The following is a 21,186-nucleotide window of genomic DNA, read 5'->3' on the forward strand; positions in this document are numbered from 1 at the left end:
CTCCTGCTTATCCTGTAAATATTGTTTTTTGCTGTATTTTAAGAATGTATCTGAAATGTCTCTTTTTGCACAGGGGGTACGATTAATCCGAGTCATTTCAAAGGGCAGCTGAGCTGCTTTCAGATATATACTGTATGTATATAAAAGCTCAAGGAGCCAGCTGCCCAGCGTTTCGATATGTTGTACATGTCTTTAGCAAGGGAGCCTGTATATATAATACATGGATGAAGGATAGATTTGCATCCCGGGCCATTCGGAAAAAACGCAGAATACCCCAGTAGTGACGTCAGAGGTGATAATTCCTCTCGAGGAAAATATATTTGAATTTTGGCCCCTTCTACTCCTCGAGACCATCACTTTTAATTAAAGCACAAATGACTCGTTTCCAAACACTGTCGACAACACCCACAGTACAGAAATGATCATTAACGATCAACTCGATGAGAATATGTTTAACAAAGCGCTAACGGATAACGAGACAGAAGGTCTGTACAGCCCTGAAACACGACGTTTAAAAAAACACCCAACTGTACCGCTGAACCTCGCCTTCTTTACTATTAGCATCACAAGGGTATCCGTGGATTATAAAAAATAATAATAGATGAGCCTCTTCTGGGAGTTACAGGAAAAGAATGCCATATCGGGTTTCTGTGACAGTTTAAAAAATAGAAATGGCATTTGAAACGTGGGTAAAACTGATATTTCATTACAAACACGATAGAAATGCAAGCAAACCTCAAGCCGTTTAATGTATTAAAACTACCTTAATCTATCAAAGAACATATTACTTTGAAAAAAAATCCTAAATTGTTTTACATTTCCAATGATGAGTTTGAACTGTGCTTAGGTAAACATGCAACTTCCTTGCTGCTTTGTGTATTGCCATAAAGCAAACTTCTATATTTCAGTTTCATTCAATATAACACTCTCTAAAAACCAAAACATAGTTTCAAAACCTTATAGCAATACAACCAATACATGTAAGATATAATAATGTTAGTAATATGCTTACCTCCTATTATAAGGAAAAGTAGCTTGAACAAAGGAATCAGTCTGGTGGAGATCTGCAAGTGATGGACCACTTCACCCTGTCAAGCAAAGGTCTTGAATGTGGTACCCTTTTGCGAAAAGTGTGAGTTTTTATAGGATTATTCTCCATAGGAATACATGGAGAATCTTTATGAAGTCTAACTCTTATCTCTTTGGCACACAAAAGCCTAAAAATTTAGAGCCTTGTGCCAACAATTAATTAAAATATAACACCTGGTCCACACATCCTATCATGATCTCACCAGCTCAGCTCTCGACCCCTCCTCTATCTAAAAAGTTAAGTGAAACAAAGAAAATATTATGTTGAATATATAAGTGTTGTTTGAAATATATACAACACTATAGTGTTATGTTGAGTATATAAGTGTTGTTTAAAATATATACAACACTAATGTTATTTTGAATAGATAAGTGTTGTTTGAAATATATACAACAGTATTAGTTATGATTATATTGATTATATGTATTAATGTCTAATAATATATTCCCTCATGCCATTCTATTCTTCAAATTAGTTTTCCTTCTCTCTTTACAGGCGTGTGCTTAACAGATATTATAGGGAACTTCCATCTTATGTTTTTCTAATGTAGAGTTTCTCTTCATGGATATTCTATTTGTTTTTTATTTAAGTGTATCATAGCTTAAATCACGAATGTTAACTTACATTTAGTATTTTCATTAAGAAAAAAAGGGGGCACTCGGATTTGAACCGGGGACCTCTTGATCTGCAGTCAAATGCTCTACCACTGAGCTATACCCCCATTATGCAATACCCTTTCTGCCAAACACAAACAACAGTGCCAAGCTGCAGTTCAGAAAAACAAACTCGATGGCTAGTCATTTTTTACCTTGTATCCCCCTCGATATTTCTCAACAAAACATTCAGGAAATATTGTAAGGTCCCTCAGGTAATAGAATAACACATTGTTATACATGTATCTCTTTGGAAACACTAAACGGAATACATAATAATAAGAAAATATTTAACATTTTTTTTAAGAAATTGAGCTAAATACAAAGTATAGTGTTGAAAAAAGAAAGAAGCTTTTATGGTCTCTGAAGTACTTTATAACATTTCCCAGAGTGCTCGGAAAACATGGACACAAATTCCAAGATGTCACTGCAACAAATACATTTTTATTGCATTTTTACAGAAAGAGAATCAAATACAGCCAAAAAACACCTGGTCCTGGTGGAGCATGCCACTGAGAAACGCTTGGTCCTTCAAGAGATCACCGAAAGGTTGCATGCTTCAGCCCACACTAGAAAAGGGGTTGTTAGTTTATTTTTTTAATATATTAAATTCACAGCCACAGCTTGCCTTCTAAGATGGCTTTGACAGATTATTTAAGAAACGCCATGCTTTGCATTCTTAACACAGTCATCATTTTTAGGCTACGTTTTCTTCACGGTAACATTCAAGATGCTTTCCAAGTCAATTTCTATAAATATAAGGGGGTCTCTAGGATTTCTGTAAATGTCATGTCCGAGGTTCGGTAACTGTAAGTTTTTGTTAAATGTTTCCATTATGATTTCGCTCATAGCAGAACATAGATTTGATAATATACTGTGCTAAAGCTGTATTTTTTGAAAACCTATACACTATTAGCATCTGCCTTGTTTTATGGTTACTCCTTACTCAGCAATGTGACCATAGCTTCACTCTAATATGTCAACTCCATTCAATGTAAAACAAAATGTTTCTGGTAAAAGATGTACGATTCTTAACTTCAAATTAATTCATTTTCAGAGAAAGCCTATAACTGCTGGAATTACTCTTACAGAAGTCCTAGTTCTTTTGGATCAAACTATGGTTACTGACAGGCTTGTTAATTGAGGCAGTACTGAAACTTTGAGTTAATTGTTAGCAATAAATTAATAAATCAGTGTAGACTACATCCGGTACATGGTGGTAAGTATTTAAAAAAAAAAAATACTACTTACAAAATAGTATTTACTAATTTTTATTCATCATACATTTCTGGCAACCTATTTTCTATTTGTATTTTAAATACATTTGGAGACACTGTTTTCTATTTAACTAGTGTCCTTGACTACTTTGAAACCCTTGACGTCACTGTGAACTGAAAGTCTATTGATTTCAGCTCGGTCAGGTACTCTTTTTTTACATGAAACTGCCATCCAATTGTCTTTCATGGAGGAGTTCTCAAGAGACGGCAAGCTTCCGATATCTTCAGTTGTGAAGGGTGTGGTGGCCAAGTGGTAAGGTGTTGGTCTTGTAAAGCAAAGATCATGGGTTTAAACCATATCAGTGCCTTGTTGCTGTTTTTCCAAACATTATTTATTACTACATATTTTCTTCATAGCTTAAATCACGAATGTTAACTTACATTTAGTATTTTCATTAAGAAAAAAAAAGGGGGCACTCGGATTTGAACCGGGGACCTCTTGATCTGCAGTCAAATGCTCTACCACTGAGCTATACCCCCATTACACAATACCCTTTCTGCCAAACACAAACAACAGTGCCACGCTGCATTTCAGAAAAACAAACTCGATGGCTAGTCATTTTTTACCTTGTATCCCCCTCGATATTTCTCAACAAAACATTCAGCAGGAGAGGGGAGGAGCCAACAGCACAGCAGAACAACGCAGTTAAACGAGGCAGTCTTCCCAGTGACAGCGAGTGGAAGCGACAGCGAGTGGGAGAAGTACAGGCGTGGAAAAGTACAGAGCAGTTTCGAAGCAGAAAGGAGAAATTGCATCTTGAATTGCTTTAATCAGAAAACAGAGGACATTGGGGAAACACAGCAACAGCTCAAAGTCAAACAGCCGCGTGTGTTTTTCTGATAACAAACAAGCTGAAACTCGGAGCAGCTGATTCAAATTCAGCGCCGTTTTGAGACACGGGCGAGGGGAGGAGCCAACAGCACAGCAGAACAACGCAGTTAAACGAGGCAGTCTTCCCAGCGACAGCGAGTGGAAGCGACAGCGAGCGGGAGAAGTACAGGCGTGGAAAAGTACAGAGCAGTTTCGAAGCAGTTTGAAAGCAGGTTGACGGCTGCAGAAGAAACTAAACTTCAAAAAAAAAAAAAAAAATCAACATGGTCTTCAAGCCAGTAATCTGTGACACCTGCTTGATGTGGGAAATCCGAGAAAACCCAGCGGAGCTAAACCAAGTGTGCGTAAAGTGCAGCGCGATCCAGAACTTGCATAAACTAGTAAGTATGCTAGAAATGGAGCTGGAAGAAGTGCGACAGCAACAGGATCTTGAGGAACTGGCACACCCACAGTTCATGGAAGTCTGCATCACCCCTAATAGACTGAAAGCCACCAGGGAGATAGAAGGTCAGAACAGCTGGGTTCAGGTAGGCAGAAGCAGGGAAAAAAAGAAACTTCGTCAAACACAACCACCAGAAATCAAAACAACCAACAAATTTGAGTCACTTCAGAATTTTGATGAGCAGAACCAACAACAAGAGAATGAAAGGAACAACATCCAGGACCCTATTGACAGTGGTGACCAGACAGCAAAAAGAAGGGAGGTCATGATTGTTGGGGACTCCATATTGAGAAACACAGCAAGTTCAATTCGCAGTTTGGACCCCCTTACTACAACAGTGTGCTGCCTTCCGGGAGCCTCGGTCAAGCACATCACTGAGAACGTGGACAGGCTCTTAGAACGAACAGGAGACGACCCGGTAGTAGTCGTCCACATTGGTACAAACAACATTGGAAGAAACAGACCAAAATCCCTGCAAAACAAATTCAGAGAGCTAGGAAGGAAATTAAAAGAGAAAACCAAAACTATGGTATTTTCTGGTATACTACCGGCACCTTAAAAAGGACCATATGGATAGCTGGAAATAATTAATCAAAACGCATGGCTGAAGACGTGGTGCACACGGGAAGGCTTCACCAATCTTGATCATTGGACCACATTCTACAACGAGGACTATCTGTACAGATGAGACAGGCTGCACTTAAATAACAAGGGAACCAGTCTACTTGGAGAAAAGATCCTCTAGCAGGTTCAGAAGCATTTAAACTAGAAAGGAAGGAGGGAGAAATCAACAAAAAATCAGAAGGGAGACTGCATCAAAACAAGAACAACAACTCAGTTAAGACAACCATTAAATGTATTTATCTAAATGCTAGAAGTATCAGAAACAAAATTCTAGAACTTGAAGCTACTGCATTAACAAGTAAATATGATGTGATAGGTGTTACAGAAACTTGGTTGTCTGAGAGTGATGGGGACGAATATAATATTTGTGGGTATACACTGTATAGGAAAGACAGGCAGGACAGAAGAGGAGGAGGGGTAGCGCTATACATAAGAAACAGCCTTGAAGCCCAGGTGTTAAACCTGGACAAAGAAAATAAAGGCGAATCAATATGGGTTAGAATAACGGCTAAAAATTCAAAGGGCATAACAATAGGAGCATGCTATAGACCGCCAGTTTCAGACAGTGAGCAAAATAATCTGTTATACAATGACATTAGAAACGCGTGTAGCAAAGGAGAAGCCATACTAATGAGGGATTTCAACTTCCCCCATATAAAATGGGCAAACCCGGTGGGGAGCACGAAGGATGAAATTGAAATGGTGGAAATGACAAATGACTGCTTCCTAACACAATTTGTCACCGACTAGAGGGGAGGCATGCCTTGATTTAGTCTTTTCAAATAACGAAGACAGAATAACTAAAACAGAGGTCAGAGAACCACTGTCAAACTCAGACCACAACATGGTCTCATTTGAAGTGTTTTTTAAAACTTGAAAAGTAATGACTAAAGCTAAGGTTTACAATTTTAGAAAAGCAAACTATGAAGGTATGAAACAGAGACTAACAGAACTAGATTGGAGTAAAATAGAGAAAAGACCAACAGAAGAAGGGTGGTTGTTCTTCAAAAATGTAGTACTAGAGGCGCAAAACAATTACATCCCTAAAGTAGACAAATCTAAATGTAAAACTAAATTGCCAAAATGGTTTAATAGATCAATTAAAAAAAAATTCAGTGAAAAAAGGCACTTTATAGAGCATTAAAAAAGGACCAAAAAGAAAGTACGCAGAAAGAGTACATGGAACTGCAAACGCAAGTCAAAAAGGAAGTTAGAAAGGCCAAGAGAGAAATAGAAATGAACATTGCTAAGGGAGCTAATACCAATTCCAAAATGTTTTTCCAATATTACAACAGCAAGAGAACATTCAAAGAGGAGATTAAATGTTTAAGAGATACAAATGGCAAAATCGTAGATGAAGAAAAAAAAATAGCAAATATATTAAATGATTACTTTTCACAAGTTTTTACAAAGGAAGATACTGACAACATGCCCCACATGTCATCCAGTTCCTATCCAGTTTTAAATAACTTTAGCATAACTGAGGCAGAAGTGTTAAAGGGACTAGGAGCTCTTAAAATAAACAAATCCCCTGGGCCGGATGAGATCCTCCCAGTAGTACTCAAAGAAATGAAAGAAGTAATTTACAAACCACTAACCAAGATCATGCAGCAGTCTCTTGACACAGGGGTGGTACCGACAGACTGGAAAATTGCAAACGTAATACCGATCCACAAAAAGGGAAACAAAACTGAACCAGGTAACTACAGACCAGTAAGCCTGACTTCTATTATATGCAAACTTATGGAAACTATAATAAGATCCAAAATGGAAAATTACCTATATGGTAACAGGGTCCTGGGAGACAGTCAACATGGTTTTAGGAAAGGGAGATCATGTCTAACTAACTTGCTTGATTTTTTTGAGGATGCAACATCGATAATGGATAATTGCAAAGCATATGACATGGTTTATTTAGATTTCCAGAAAGCTTTTGACAGAGTCCCGAACAAAAGATGAATTCTCAAACTGAATGCAGTTGGGATTCAAGGAAACGCATGTACATGGATTAGGGAGTGGTTAACATGTAGAAAACAGAAAGTACTGATTAGAGGAAAAACCTCAGAATGGAGTGTGGTAACCAGTGGTGTACCACAGGGATCAGTATTAGGTCCTCTGCTATTCCTAATCTACATTAATGATTTAGATTCTGGTATAATAAGCAAACTTGTTAAATTTGCGGACGACACAAAAATAGGAGGAGTGGCAAACACTGTTGCAGCAGCAAAGGTCATTCAAAATGATCTAGACAAGATTCAGAACTGGGCAGACACATGGCAAATGACATTTAATAGAGAAAAGTGTAAGGTACTGCACGCAGGAAATAAAAATGTACATTATAAATATCATATGGGAGATACTGAAATTGGAGAAGGAATCTATGAAAAAGACCTAGAAGTTTTTGTTGATTCAGAAATGTCTTGATCTAGACAATGTGGGGAAGCTATAAAAAAGGCTAACAAGATGCTCGGACACATTGTGAAAAGTGTTGAATTTAAATCAAGGGAAGTAATGTTAAAACTGCACAATGCACTAGTAAGACCTCATCTTGAATATTGTGTGCAGTTCAGGTCACCTCGCTATAAAAAAGATATTGCTGCTCTAGAAAGAATGCAAAGAAGAGCGACCAGAATTATTCCAGGCTTAAAAGGCATGTCATATGCAGACAGGCTAAAAGAATTGAATCTATTCAGTCTTGAACAAAGAAGACTACGTGGCGACCTAATTCAAGTATTGAAAATTCTAAAAGGTATTGACAGTGTCAACCCAAGGGACTTTTTCAGCCTGAAAAAAGAAACAAGGACCAGAGGTCACAAATGGAGTTTAGAGAAAGGGGCATTCAGAACAGAAAATAGGAGGCACTTTTTTACACAAAGAATTGTGAGGGTCTGGAATCAACTCCCCAGTAATGTTGTTGAAGCTGACACCCTGGGAGCCTTCAAGAAATTGCTTGATGAGATTTTGGGATCAATAAACTACTAACAACCAAACGAGCAAGATGGGCCGAATGGCCTCCTCTCGTTTTTAAACTTTCATATGTTCTTATGTTCTTATGAATTAGACATCACTTTGAAATATCCCCTATATTGTCAACTATTATATAGTTCTGTGCTTTACTTTGTTTTCTGCATACCAGTATGATCTAGAAATCATTTGGATTTTTTTCCAAATAAGCTATTTACAGTATAGAACATTAAATGAAATACATAACACATAAAAAGCAACAACATATTCATATTAATACTAATTGCATGCTATTTGTAGTGTGGGTTTTTCAGGGTGGAATAACCTGTGAGTAGTTTAGTGGAATTTTTGCAACCAGCCTACACTTTTGTTAGATATTCAAGACCTTTAAGAGCTGTCCAGTCCCTTTTGTAGAAACTTCATTGTACTTTTGTTGTTCATCTATCTGTGAGTGAGTGAGCACCTGCTTTTTTCTAATAAATGGTCATTGTACAACAACCACCAAGTCGGTTAAATTATACATATTTGTATTATTATAACCCATGTGTAACATAAAGAGATTTAAATATAAACTAAAAATATATACAATATAATACAGTATTTAGATTTTCTTGATGCAACAACTAGATTCAGGTTGTGTGTGTGTCACTGGGATGTTATAAGTTTGAGATACTGGGGTAGGAAGCCAGACAAGTAATTATCAGAAGGAGGTTTATTAATTGTATTCTCAAACTGTACTGCAGTGTTTTCAAGTTTTCCAATTTCGATCCTTAAACTGACATAAACTCGGCAAAGGCCTTTGAAAACAACTTGGCGCTTTGCAACGAAATATTTTGTAATTTTTGGAAGGATTGTGTGACTTCCTCGTTAGTATAGTGGTCAGTATCCCCGCCTGTCACGCGGGAGACCGGGGTTCAATTCCCTGACGGGGAGATTTGTTTTTCTATTGGTTGAGGGCAGTTTCGTCATGTAGTAATTAGGTATTTTTTTAGTTTGCGATCCTGCCCAAGCGGCCTATATTTTGCGGGCTTAATTTGAGCATCAATGGGAGACACAGTACAGAAGTGTTGGTGGTATAGTAGTGAGCATAGCTGCCTTCCAAGCTGTGCTTCTGGGTTCTATTCCTTGCCTCCGCAAATGTTTTGCAATTTCCACTTTCTTTCTTTAAAGATTAGAATGAAGCTTAATGCATTTCCCCTTTACTTTGATTTACACGCGCACTTTGTTGTTCAAACTGCAATAGTCGTGATAGCATCTGTTATCACTATGATTTGCTATTATGTGATGTGCATCACTGTATTAAGCCCCATCAAAAAAAAGGGTTCATTGGAGACCAATGCAATTTTTTCGTCACTCCGAGCTGTGAGCTATTTCCTGTTATGGCCGCCTGACTGCTTTTAATTTGTGGTTAGCATTTTTATGGGCATCGAGAGGCGGTCGCTATAAATGCGGAAAGTAGATTAGGTGGGACTTCGTTTTGATATGTTTTGAATGGCTCACTTAGACAGAATGTACTTCAAATAGAAATAGAAGAGCCTGAGTTTCGTTCTTTTGCAAAGGCTCCACAGCGACGTTTGCTCACAGAAGCAGCCCCACTATACTGAGCAACATTGAGGTTTTGATCTTCTCCGTTCCCGACCTAGCATTCACGAGCTCCCCCAGAAATACCATGTCGATGCCGTGACCCCTGATCGGCACAGCCCCTTGCAGCACAGAGCTCCCGTGTTCAAGCGATCCACCAGCCTCAACCTCCCACTGTAGCTGGGATTACAGGCAAACGCTACGGCACCTGGCATGAGCGAGAGCAGCTGGAAGGCAGTTCAAACCCCTTGTCTGAACTCAGAGCGAGAGTACTCGTGCTGTTCTTCACCGACGGGGCAGCTTTTAATGGCGATTTCATTAAAAGCATTGCCGGGTCCTGCTCTAATTGTAAAAGACTGTGGCCAGACAAATGAATTGACAGAGTGTTAAGTAAAACACATGTGAAAGAAAAGTTTCAAGTGTTGGTGGTATAGTAGTGAGCATAGAACATAAGAACATAAGAAAGTTTACAAACGAGAGGAGGCCATTCGGCCCATCTTGCTCGTTTGGTTGTTAGTAGCTTATTGATCCCAGAATCTCATCAAGCAGCTTCTTGAAGGATCCCAGGGTGTCAGCTTCAACAACATTACTGGGGAGTTGATTCCAGACCCTCACAATTCTCTGTGTAGAAAAGTGCCTCCTATTTTCTGTTCTGAATGCCCCTTTGTCTAATCTCCATTTGTGACCCCTGGTCCTTGTTTCTTTTTTCAGGCTGAAAAAATCCCTTGGGTCGACACTGTCAATACCTTTTAGAATTTTGAATGCTTGAATTAGGTTGCCACGTAGTCTTCTTTGTTCAAGACTGAACAGATTCAATTCTTTTAGCCTGTCTGCATATGACATGCCTTTTAAGCTCGGAATAATTCTGGTGGCTCTTCTTTGCACTCTTTCTAGAGCAGCAATATCTTTTTTATAGCGAGGTGACCAGAACTGCACACAATATTCAAGATGAGGTCTTACTAGTGCATTGTACAGTTTTAACATTACTTCCCTTGATTTAAATTCAACACTTTTCACAATGTATCCGAGCATCTTGTTAGCCTTTTTTATAGCTTCCCCACATTGTCTAGATGAAGACATTTCTGAGTCAACAAAAACTCCTAGGTCTTTTTCATAGATTCCTTCTCCAATTTCAGTATCTCCCATATGATATTTATAATGTACATTTTTATTTCCTGCGTGCAGTACCTTACACTTTTCTCTATTAAATGTCATTTGCCATGTGTCTGCCCAGTTCTGAATCTTGTCTAGATCATTTTGAATGACCTTTGCTGCTGCAACAGTGTTTGCCACTCCTCCTACTTTTGTGTCGTCTGCAAATTTAACAAGTTTGCTTACTATACCAGAATCTAAATCATTAATGTAGATTAGGAATAGCAGAGGACCTAATACTGATCCCTGTGGTACACCGCTGGTTACCACACTCCATTCTGAGGTTTTTCCTCTAATCAGTACTTTCTGTTTTCTACATGTTAACCACTCCCTAATCCATGTACATGTGTTTCCTTGAATCCCAACTGCGTTCAGTTTGAGAATTAATCTTTTGTGCGGGACTTTGTCAAAAGCTTTCTGGAAATCTAAATAAACCATGTCATATGCTTTGCAATTATCCATTATCGATGTTGCATCCTCAAAAAAATCAAGCAAGTTAGTTAGGCACGATCTCCCTTTCCTAAAACCATGTTGACTGTCTCCCAGGACCCTGTTACCATATAGGTAATTTTCCATTTTGGATCTTATTATAGTTTCCATAAGTTTGCATATAATAGAAGTCAGGCTTACTGGTCTGTAGTTACCTGGTTCAGTTTTGTTTCCCTTTTTGTGGATCGGTATTACGTTTGCAATTTTCCAGTCTGTCGGTACCACCCCTGTGTCAAGAGACTGCTGCATGATCTTGGTTAGCGGTTTGTAAATTACTTCTTTCATTTCTTTGAGTACTACTGGGAGGATCTCATCCGGCCCAGGGGATTTGTTTATTTTAAGAGCTCCTAGTCCCTTTAACACTTCTGCCTCAGTTATGCTAAAGTTATTTAAAACTGGATAGGAACTGGATGACATGTGGGGCATGTTGTCAGTATCTTCCTTTGTAAAAACTTGTGAAAAGTAATCATTTAATATATTTGCTATTTTTTTTTCTTCATCTACGATTTTGCCATTTGTATCTCTTAAACATTTAATCTCCTCTTTGAATGTTCTCTTGCTGTTGTAATATTGGAAAAACATTTTGGAATTGGTTTTAGCTCCCTTAGCAATGTTCATTTCTATTTCTCTCTTGGCCTTTCTAACTTCCTTTTTGACTTGCGTTTGCAGTTCTGTGTACTCTTTCTGCGTACTTTCTTTTTGGTCCTTTTTTAATGCTCTGTAAAGTGCCTTTTTTCGCTGAATATTTTTTTTAATTGATCTATTAAACCATTTTGGCAATTTAGTTTTACATTTAGATTTGTCTACTTTAGGGATGTAATTGTTTTGCGCCTCTAGTACTACATTTTTGAAGAACAACCATCCTTCTTCTGTGGGTGTTTTCTCTATTTTACTCCAATCTACTTCTGTTAGTCTCTGTTTCATACCTTCATAGTTTGCTTTTCTAAAATTGTAAACCTTAGCTTTAGTCATTACTTTTGGGGTTTTAAAAAACACTTCAAATGAGACCATGTTGTGGTCTGAGTTTGCCAGTGGTTCTCTGACCTCTGTTTTAGTTATTCTGTCTTCGTTATTTGAAAAGACTAAATCAAGGCATGCCTCCCCTCTAGTCGGTGCCTTGACAAATTGTGTTAGGAAGCAGTCATTTGTCATTTCCACCATTTCAATTTCATCCTTCGTGCTACCCACCGGGTTTTCCCATTTTATATGGGGGAAGTTGAAATCCCCCATTAGTATGGCTTCTCCTTTGCTACACGCATTTCTAATGTCATTGTATAACAGATTATTTTGCTCACCGTCTGAATCTGGCGGTCTATAGCATGCTCCTATTATTATGCCCTTTGAATTTTTGTCCGTTATTCTGACCCATATTGATTCGGCTTTATTTTCTTTGTCCAGGTTTAACACCTGGGCTTCAAGACTGTTTCTTATGTATAGCGCTACCCCTCCTCCTCTTCTGTCCTGCCTGTCTTTCCTATACAGTGTATACCCACAAATATTATATTCGTCCCCATCACTCTCAGACAACCAAGTTTCTGTAACACCTATCACATCATAGTTACCTGTTAGTGCAGTAGCTTCAAGTTCTAGAATTTTGTTTCTGATACTTCTAGCATTTAGATAAATACATTTAATGGTTGTCTTACCTGAGTTGTTGTTCTTGTTTTGATGCGGTCTCCCTTCTGTTTTTTTGTTGATTTCTCCCCCCTTCCTTTCTAGTTTAAATGCTTCTGAACCTGCTCGAGGATCTTTTCTCCAAGTAGACTGGTTCCCTTGTTATTTAAGTGCAGTCCGTCCCGTCTATACAGATAGTCCTCGTTGTAGAATGTGGTCCAATGATCAAGATAGGTGAAGCCTTCCCGTGTGCACCACGTCTTCAGCCATGCGTTTTGATTAATTATTTCCAGCTGTCCATATGGTCCTTTGCAAGGTGCCGGTAGTATACCAGAAAATACCACAGTTTTGGTTTTCTCTTTTAATTTCCTTCCTAGCTCTCTGAATTTGTTTTGCAGGGATTTTGGTCTGTCTCTTCCAATGTTGTTTGTACCGATGTGGACGACTACTACCGGGTCGTCTCCTGTTCGTTCTAGGAGCCTGTCCACGTTCTCAGTGATGTGCTTGACAGAGGCTCCCGGAAGGCAGCACACTGTTGTAGTAAGGGGGTCCAAACTGCGAATTGAACTTGCTGTGTTTCTCAATATGGAGTCCCCAACAATCATGACCTCCCTTCTTTTTGCTGTCTGGTCACCACTGTCAATAGGGTCCTGGATGTTGTTCCTTTCATTCTCTTGTTGTTGGTTCTGCTCATCAAAATTCTGAAGTGACTCAAATCTGTTGGTTGTTTTGATTTCTGGTGGTTGTGTTTGACGAAGTTTCTTTTTTTCCCTGCTTCTGCCTACCTGAACCCAGCTGTTCTGACCTTCTATCTCCCTGGTGGCTTTCATTCTGTTAGGGGTGATGCAGACTTCCATGAATTGTGGGTGTGCCAGTTCCTCAAGATCCTGTTGCTGTCTCACTTCTTCCAGCTCCATTTCTAGCATACTTACTAGTTTATGCAAGTCCTGGATCGCGCTGCACTTTACGCACACTTGGTTTAGCTCCGCTGGGTTTTCTCGGATTTCCCACATCAAGCAGGTGTCACAGATTACTGGCTTGAAGACCATGTTGAGGGTTTTTTTTTTTTTTTTTTTTTTTTTTTTTGAAGTTTAGTTTCTTCTGCAGCCGTCAACCTGCTTTCAAACTGCTTCTAAACTGCTCTGTACTTTTCCACGCCTGTACTTCTCCCACTCGCTGTCGCTGGGAAGACAGTCTGTCAGCAAATTAAATTAATCAAAAAACCACAAAGACATTGCATAAATGTTACAGATATATTTCAGACAGAATAGTTGTAACATAATTGAGTATATTTCTAAACAATCATCTCAAAGCTCTATCATTTATTTTAAGTTCTTATGAAAGACAAGTATGCTTGCGCATTATATCACAGAAAACATGATAATCCTAGCTCTTTGTTTAATTCTTCAGTTTGTATCGTATGGACTTAGAAGATCCCTTTGTATTCACATTGTAATAGTTTTTGATCGAGATTACCACCTCTGCCAGCTTGAAATATTTTTTGTATGCCAGAGAATTTAAGATCTGAAACGGAATGTTTGGCATCTACAAAATGTCTAGATAGTGGTGAATGAATACCTTTTCTCCCAATGTAACTTTTATACTCGCTCATTAATGCGCAATCGTAACTGTCTAGTAGTTTTACCAACATGTTGCAAGTGGCAAGGACAAGAAATCAAGTAAATGACATGAGTTTTAAACGCATTGTCACAGGCGGCACAATTACGACATGGACAAATATCCAATAGATTTGTCCAGTACACCTAGATCCAGTGTAAAGTATATCAAATGAGTGCTTATAATCTGATAAATAAGATTCCCATTTGAATCATGAATATTTGGGAGTTATCTAACAAAATAGGTATGTTGTGCTGCCAATTAGGATTACATAAACTTTCCTGCCCCATGTTGCTTTCTTCTTAGATGTGGTCTCAGGTTCGGCTGAGTTCTGCTCCCTCGACCACATTCTGCTTACTGCATTAAGCCCCATCAAAAAAAAAGTCTTCATTTGAGATCATGCATTGACAATGAGCCGTGGAGGAAGCTGCAAATATTGATATTAAGTTTGGGCTGAAAGACTCAACTTTAAGGATTGATGTCTTCCTTTTGTTAGCCGTGCCGCATAAAAAAAAGAAATAAATGCGTTGCAGTAACATGCCTTGTAAAATGGAATATATTGACACCGAATTGTATGCTTGTTTTTGATTGCTTTAGACTACACACCAAAACAATCACATGCGTTACAAAAATAAACATTGTTGTATAAAGTACAGAAACTCTAAGATGAATGGTTTTATAGTCTGTTGCGTCAGAAATATGTTTAATGCTTAAGCACTTGCTTTGCAATTTCAACAGACTTCAGTTTCGGTTTAACCATTGTGCAATGAGCCCCTGGTCGCTGTGATATTGTTGTTCATGGAATTTGAGTGCGCTTACCAGAAATGCATAAGAATTGAAAGTGTTTAATAAAGAAATCATTTTTTAACATTTGTTAATATTTTATGACTCATTGCTCTCCATTCATCACGCTCTGCTGCTCCACTGCTGGAGTAACAGGTAAGGATATACCAAACAATGTGTTGTTAAATTGTGTAGGCAGCCTATAGTATGACACCTGGAGGTCTAGCAGTCTGCGGTCTGGTAGTGTCGCTGTGCAGTCTAAAGTGCTGGATTTAAGTTTCAGTCTCTCTGGAGGTGTGGGTTTCAATCCCACCACTGCTATCTGGAGTTTACATCACCCCTGCCCCCCTTTTCACAAGAAGCAAGAGGACTTGTGACTCTCTAGAGACAAAGGACCAAATGCCACTGCATGTTTCGATACACCAATTCTAAGGACGTCAGCTGAAGCATTTGAACTGCTGTTAATTATTCTAATTTTTTTTTTACAAATGAATCAAGATGATAATAGTTGTTGTTGTTGTTGTTGTTGTTGTTGTTGAATTGCACAAATTGTGACTCTCTAGAGACGAAGGACCAAATGCCACTGCATGTGTCTTGACACACCAATTCTATGGATCAGCTGAAGCATTTGAACTGCTGTTAATTATTTTTTGATTTCCTCCCGGGTGTGCAGTTCTTTCCCACCAGGAGTCCTGATACAGCACAGCTGTCTACTGTCCGCTCTCTTCCTTTCCAGGTTGAAGAAGAAACTAGTGGGGGCATCCATGTCCCTCAACTCCATGAATCTGGAACGCACAATCGCCCCCTTCACTCTTTCCTTCAGCAAGCTCCCCAGCGCGATTTTCTGCTCTTTTAGGTTCTCCAGGGTCTGTTCTTTAAATTCTGAATTTAAACTTTCCTCTAGGAGGAGGATTTTGGACTCCAGTTCTCTCACGGCTGTGTTCAGTGACCTGGTTGCATTTATAGTATATTGTTGACAAAAACATTTAATTTGTATTTTGCCAATGTCCCACCACTGTCTTAAATCTTTATATTGTGCTTTTTCTTTTTTCCAAATTATCCAAAAAAGTTTGAATTGTTGCTTAAATTTTACATCTTGTAATAATTTTACATTGAAATGCCAGTAAGATGCTCTGTGGGGTTCTGATTGAATTATTACTGTAATTAATAGACAGTGGTGGTCAGAGAGACTACTGGGGATGATTCTTGCTTTGATAAATTTATTTAAATCGTTTTTAGAAGTATAAAACCGGTCTAGTCTTGCTCTATATACACAGTCTGTGTGATACTGAGACCAGGTGTATTGTCTTGAACTGGGGTGCAGGCATCTCCATATGTCAACCAGGTCACTGGACTCTAACAATGCAGCCAACTCTCTGGAGGACTGAGGGTGTGGTTCATCATTATTTCTATCAATATTAAAATTAACAGTACAATTAAAATCTCCTCCTAGTACCACCACATCATTATTATTAATATTAAAAAGAGCTTGCTTTAATTTCTTAAAAAATAAAATTCGTTCCCCCCCTCTATTGGGGGCATAAATATTAATAAAAACATACACTGTACTGCCCAGCCTAGCTCTTACTTTTAAAATCCTCCCTTTCTCGATTTCATCCATATCTAGTAAAACTGCCCCCAGGCTGGGTTTAAAAAGCACGGCTACTCCTGCACTAGTACTAGCGCCGTGACTCATCACGCACAGCCCCTTCCACTCCGCTCGCCACGCCTCCTCATTCTCCTGATCCGAGTGCGTTTCCTGCAGAAACACCACCCCCGCCTGCTTCTGCTCTAAAAACCCGACTAGCTGCGCCCTCTTAAAAGACTGTCTGCAGCCGTTTAGATTAAAAGAAACAAAAACGCACCTTTCCATCATAGCTAAAAAAACTAACACACTAAAACAAGTAATAAAAGAAGTTTCATAAAACACAGCCATTTTTAAACAAGAGATTTTGAACCACTTTTAAGATCCTTTTTAATTTTCTGAACAATTTTTTTTAATCTATAACGTTTTGGCTGATCAAATTCTTCTATTGTGGCTTTCCTTGTTATAACGTGAGCGGAGTGGAGAAATAACTTAGATCAGGGAAAAAACTCTCTATTTCTACTCCCCTTTTCCCTTTTGTTTCTATCATAAAATCATTTACCTGCTCAAGCGTGTATAACTTTTTCTTACTGACGGGTTGGCTATCAGGGATGTCTGAGATAAGCGAGGAGTCAGAGAGCTCCCCCTCCATCTCATCCGCGCTGTCCTCTCGCTCGCCCCCGAGAATCCGCTCCTCCGCAGCTCCCTCCGACTCCTCGACACCGGTCTCTGCCACAGCCGTCACTATTTCAGGCGGCTGAGATTCAGCTAGCGGAGAGTCTTGCACCGCGCCCGGCTCACCCTGCGCTGTGCTCTCTTCCTCCGCGTTGGGAGGGACTGACGCCCCGCCTGGAGCCCGCAGTCTCCCTGTCTGCACGGGTTCGGAGTTCTGCACTGGCTGCGCTCTGCCATCCGGCAGCTCTGCAGCCTTCCGTTGAAATCGTGTCTTTTTCGCTACTACCTTGAATGATTCTTCACCATTCTCAGTAGTAGCGGTATTATCCTCCGAACCCGTCAGTGACAGGCTGCGGCTGGGTCTCTTTGTGCGAGGCCGTGGTGTTGGTGGTTCTGCTCCGGTTTCCTTCTGGATCGCCCCCTCCTCGGTCAGCACGGGCTCGCTCTGCGGCTGCGGTGCAGGAGCCGACTCTTCCTCCCGCTCACCCCCAACACCCCCGACTTCCTCCCCGCCAGCATCGCCCTGATCCTGCCCTGTCTCCGCTCTAGCCTCCTTTCTCGGGCAGGCTTTCCTCTGGTGTCCCTGTTCTCCACAGTAAAAACACCTCATCGTTTCGGAACTGACAAAAACTACACAATTCATCCCTTCCACGTTAAAATTCCAGGCAACATTAATGACTTGATTAGGATCATTTAGTAAGACAAACGCCTGCCTTCTAAACGACATGACGTGCCTAACACTGTTATTTTTGCACCCCAGCGGGATTCCCTTAATCGGGGACACCAGTTTACCAAAACGAGCTAAATTCTTTTCTAATTGCTCATTTTTTAAAAACGGAGGCACATTAGAAATAATAACTTTCGTAACCGGGGTTACTAGAGGGGAAACCTGAACAAATTCACCTTTCACTGTAAATCCTTCCTCTACCAGCTTGTGTACCAGAGACACCTCCACTAAAAATATTACCAGCGCTTTATTCATTCTTGACGCCGACATAATATTCTCAAACCCCACCACCTCTCCTACTGCCAGCAGGCACTCCTCCACCGAAACCCCGGGGTCAGGCAGGCAACGGACCCCGTGTCGGCGGGTGAGAGCCCCCAGCCCTCCTGAACGAGACCCCATAACGGGATCTCCAAACACCACCACAAACAAACAAACAAACACACACACACACACACACACACACACACCTACAAACAAACAAACAAACACACACACACCACACACCACAAACAAACAAACAAACACAACACACACACACACTACAAACAAACAAACAAACACACAAAAAACACACTAAGTAACTATCAAAAAAAAAAACAAAAAAAAAATAAAACTATATAAATAAATAAAGTTTTAAATTTCCCGGTCCTACCGCACCGGCGTTCCACCTCTCTGCAAGCCCTTCCCACAATCCTCCACGAGAGAGAGAGAGAGAGAGAGAGAGAGAGAGAGAGAGAGAGAGAGAGAGAGAGAGAGAGAGAATAATAAATAATAATAATAATAATAATAATAATAATAATAATAATAATAATAATAATAATAATAATAATAATAATAATAATAATCAGGGTGGCTATTACCAGACTTGACTTGAGAAAAAAATGGCTTGATTGCAGCTCTGTTATTACTAGTAGCAGCAGCAGCAGTAGCTGTAGTATTTATTTCTTAGCGACGCCCTTATCCAGGGTGACTTGCAATTGTTACAAGATATCACAGTAGAAAGCATCACATTAAAAAATATATAATACAGATAAGATCAGATATGAAAATACCATAAAATCAATTCAAGAAAGAGCAAAATAATGAAGCACACAGTAAATTATAAGAGCGAATTCGACTAAAGGCAGAACTTGGCTCTCGCGATTCCTTATCCAATGCTGCCACCGTGTGGCCATTTCGCAGAACTGTTGGTTCAAATAAATATAAAAAAAAATGTTTGATCTGAGCACAGCTCAGTGACAAGCGGTTGCTGGTGCCCTCTGCTGTTTACAATGGGTATTACAGGTAGTGAAATGGCATTATTATTATTATTATTATTATTATTATTATTATTATTATTATTATTATTATTATTATTATTATTATTATTATTATTATTTTCTTAGCAGACTTACACTTGTTACAAGTTATCACAGTACAAAGTATCACGTTATAAACATTACACAATATCATAATACAAGAGCAGTTATGAAAGTCAATAAAATCAATTCAAGAAAGAGCAAAACAAAGCACACAGTAAATTATAAGAGTGAATTCGACTGAGAGCAGCTAAACCTGATAGTAACTATTTGCTTATATGAGTCCAGTAAGAACACGTAGTAAGCATGATAAATGCATGAGAATGATTTCAAATAAGAGCGATTACACAAAACTATATTATGTAAACACAGTACTCTCCTGCTTATCCTGTAAATATTCATTTTGCTGTATTTTAAGAATGTATCTGAAATGTTTATTTTTGCACAGAGATTACGGTTAATCTGAGTCATTTCAAAGGGCAACTGAGCTGTATTCAGATTTTTTTGTTTAAAAGTTAGTTTTAATTGAACCAACAGTTCTACCAAATGGCCACACGGTGGCAGCATTGGATAAGGAATAGCGAGCGCTCGGTTCTGCCGTCTTCATAATCCACTCGAAAGAGTTGCGCCGAATTAATGAGCTCCCAGGGGGCGTGTCCGAGGGTGGAACGGTGGGATCTCATTAAATATGCTGGTTTGTTCAGAAGGAAGCAAAGCGAAGAGGTGTTTGCTTTTGTTTTGCAGATTACGGCTCACAGAGCTCCTCAAAGCAGGTGGATGCACTCGGTTTATTTGTTCAGTAGTATTTGGTTTTGAATTCCGCGTTGTCAATGATGTGTTTCTGGTATTTAACACAATGACTGTCCGTGCCTGCTTGTGGTGTCAACGGATGGAAGACATAAATGGTTAGATATGTATATTGAAGCAGTTAAACAAGAGATTATAGCAGGACTGAAGAAAAAAGGTAAACTTCATTGAACCCATACTGAAGAACAAGCTGTGACTGAGTGTTAAATGATGAGGATATAAGAATAAGAGCAGCAGATAAAGGTTCAGGAATAGTGATAATGAACACAGAGGACTCTGAAATCTGTACAGTGTGAATTAGAGAATACAGATACATATGAAGAAGTTAAAAGCAGTGAGATCAATAAATCTGTAAAAGGGGATGAGGAAATTGCAGAGAGACTATACAATAAAGAGGTTATATCAAAAGAATTAAAAAAATACATGCAGCCACATAATGCAAGAACAGGGCTAGCAAGAGGAAATCCTAAAATGCACAAAGAAAATCACCCTATGAGAATGATAGTCAGCACGATTGATAATCCAACACACATAATAGCTGAAATAGCAGAAAAACAACTTGGGTCACACGTTGAGAAATTACCAAGCTGTGCTAAGGATACAACACCATTTTTAAAAAGACTTGAATCTCTAAAGCAAAAACCTTCCAGAGAATACAATTTAATTTTGCAATGATGTGAAATCCTTGTATCCAAGTGTCCCTTGTAAAGAAACTTGCGTGTCAAAAAGCACTAGATAATAGACTAGATAAATCAATACCAACAGCAGAGGTGCTGAACAGGATCAACGTAGTTTTAGAAAACAGTTATTTTACATTTGTTGATAAGAATTACAAACAAAACGATGGTACAGCAATAGGATCTGAAGTGCATACATGGGGAAATGGGAAGAACAATTACTTAGAAAATCAGAAAGAGAACCTTTAGAATACATTCGGTTGTGATATGATATTTTTGGGGTTTGGACACATGCAGAA

The 21,186-nt window shown here is 39.1% G+C and overlaps 3 non-coding genes across 3 annotated transcripts; 1 reads left to right on the forward strand and 2 right to left on the reverse strand.

The window, feature by feature from the left end:
- Positions 1-1,739: 1,739 nt before the first annotated feature.
- Positions 1,740-1,811, reverse strand: trnac-gca. The gene has a single exon. It is a non-coding gene; the product is annotated as a tRNA-Cys (tRNA).
- Positions 1,812-3,428: 1,617 nt separating this feature from the next.
- On the reverse strand, positions 3,429-3,500 carry trnac-gca. Its single transcript has one exon. It is a non-coding gene; the product is annotated as a tRNA-Cys (tRNA).
- Positions 3,501-8,743: 5,243 nt separating this feature from the next.
- On the forward strand, positions 8,744-8,815 carry trnad-guc. The gene has a single exon. It is a non-coding gene; the product is annotated as a tRNA-Asp (tRNA).
- The last annotated feature ends 12,371 nt before the right edge of the window (positions 8,816-21,186 follow it).

The sequence above is a fragment of the Polyodon spathula genome, chromosome 47 (genome assembly GCF_017654505.1).
Source record: "Polyodon spathula isolate WHYD16114869_AA chromosome 47, ASM1765450v1, whole genome shotgun sequence".
Taxonomy (NCBI): Eukaryota; Metazoa; Chordata; class Actinopteri; order Acipenseriformes; family Polyodontidae; genus Polyodon; species Polyodon spathula.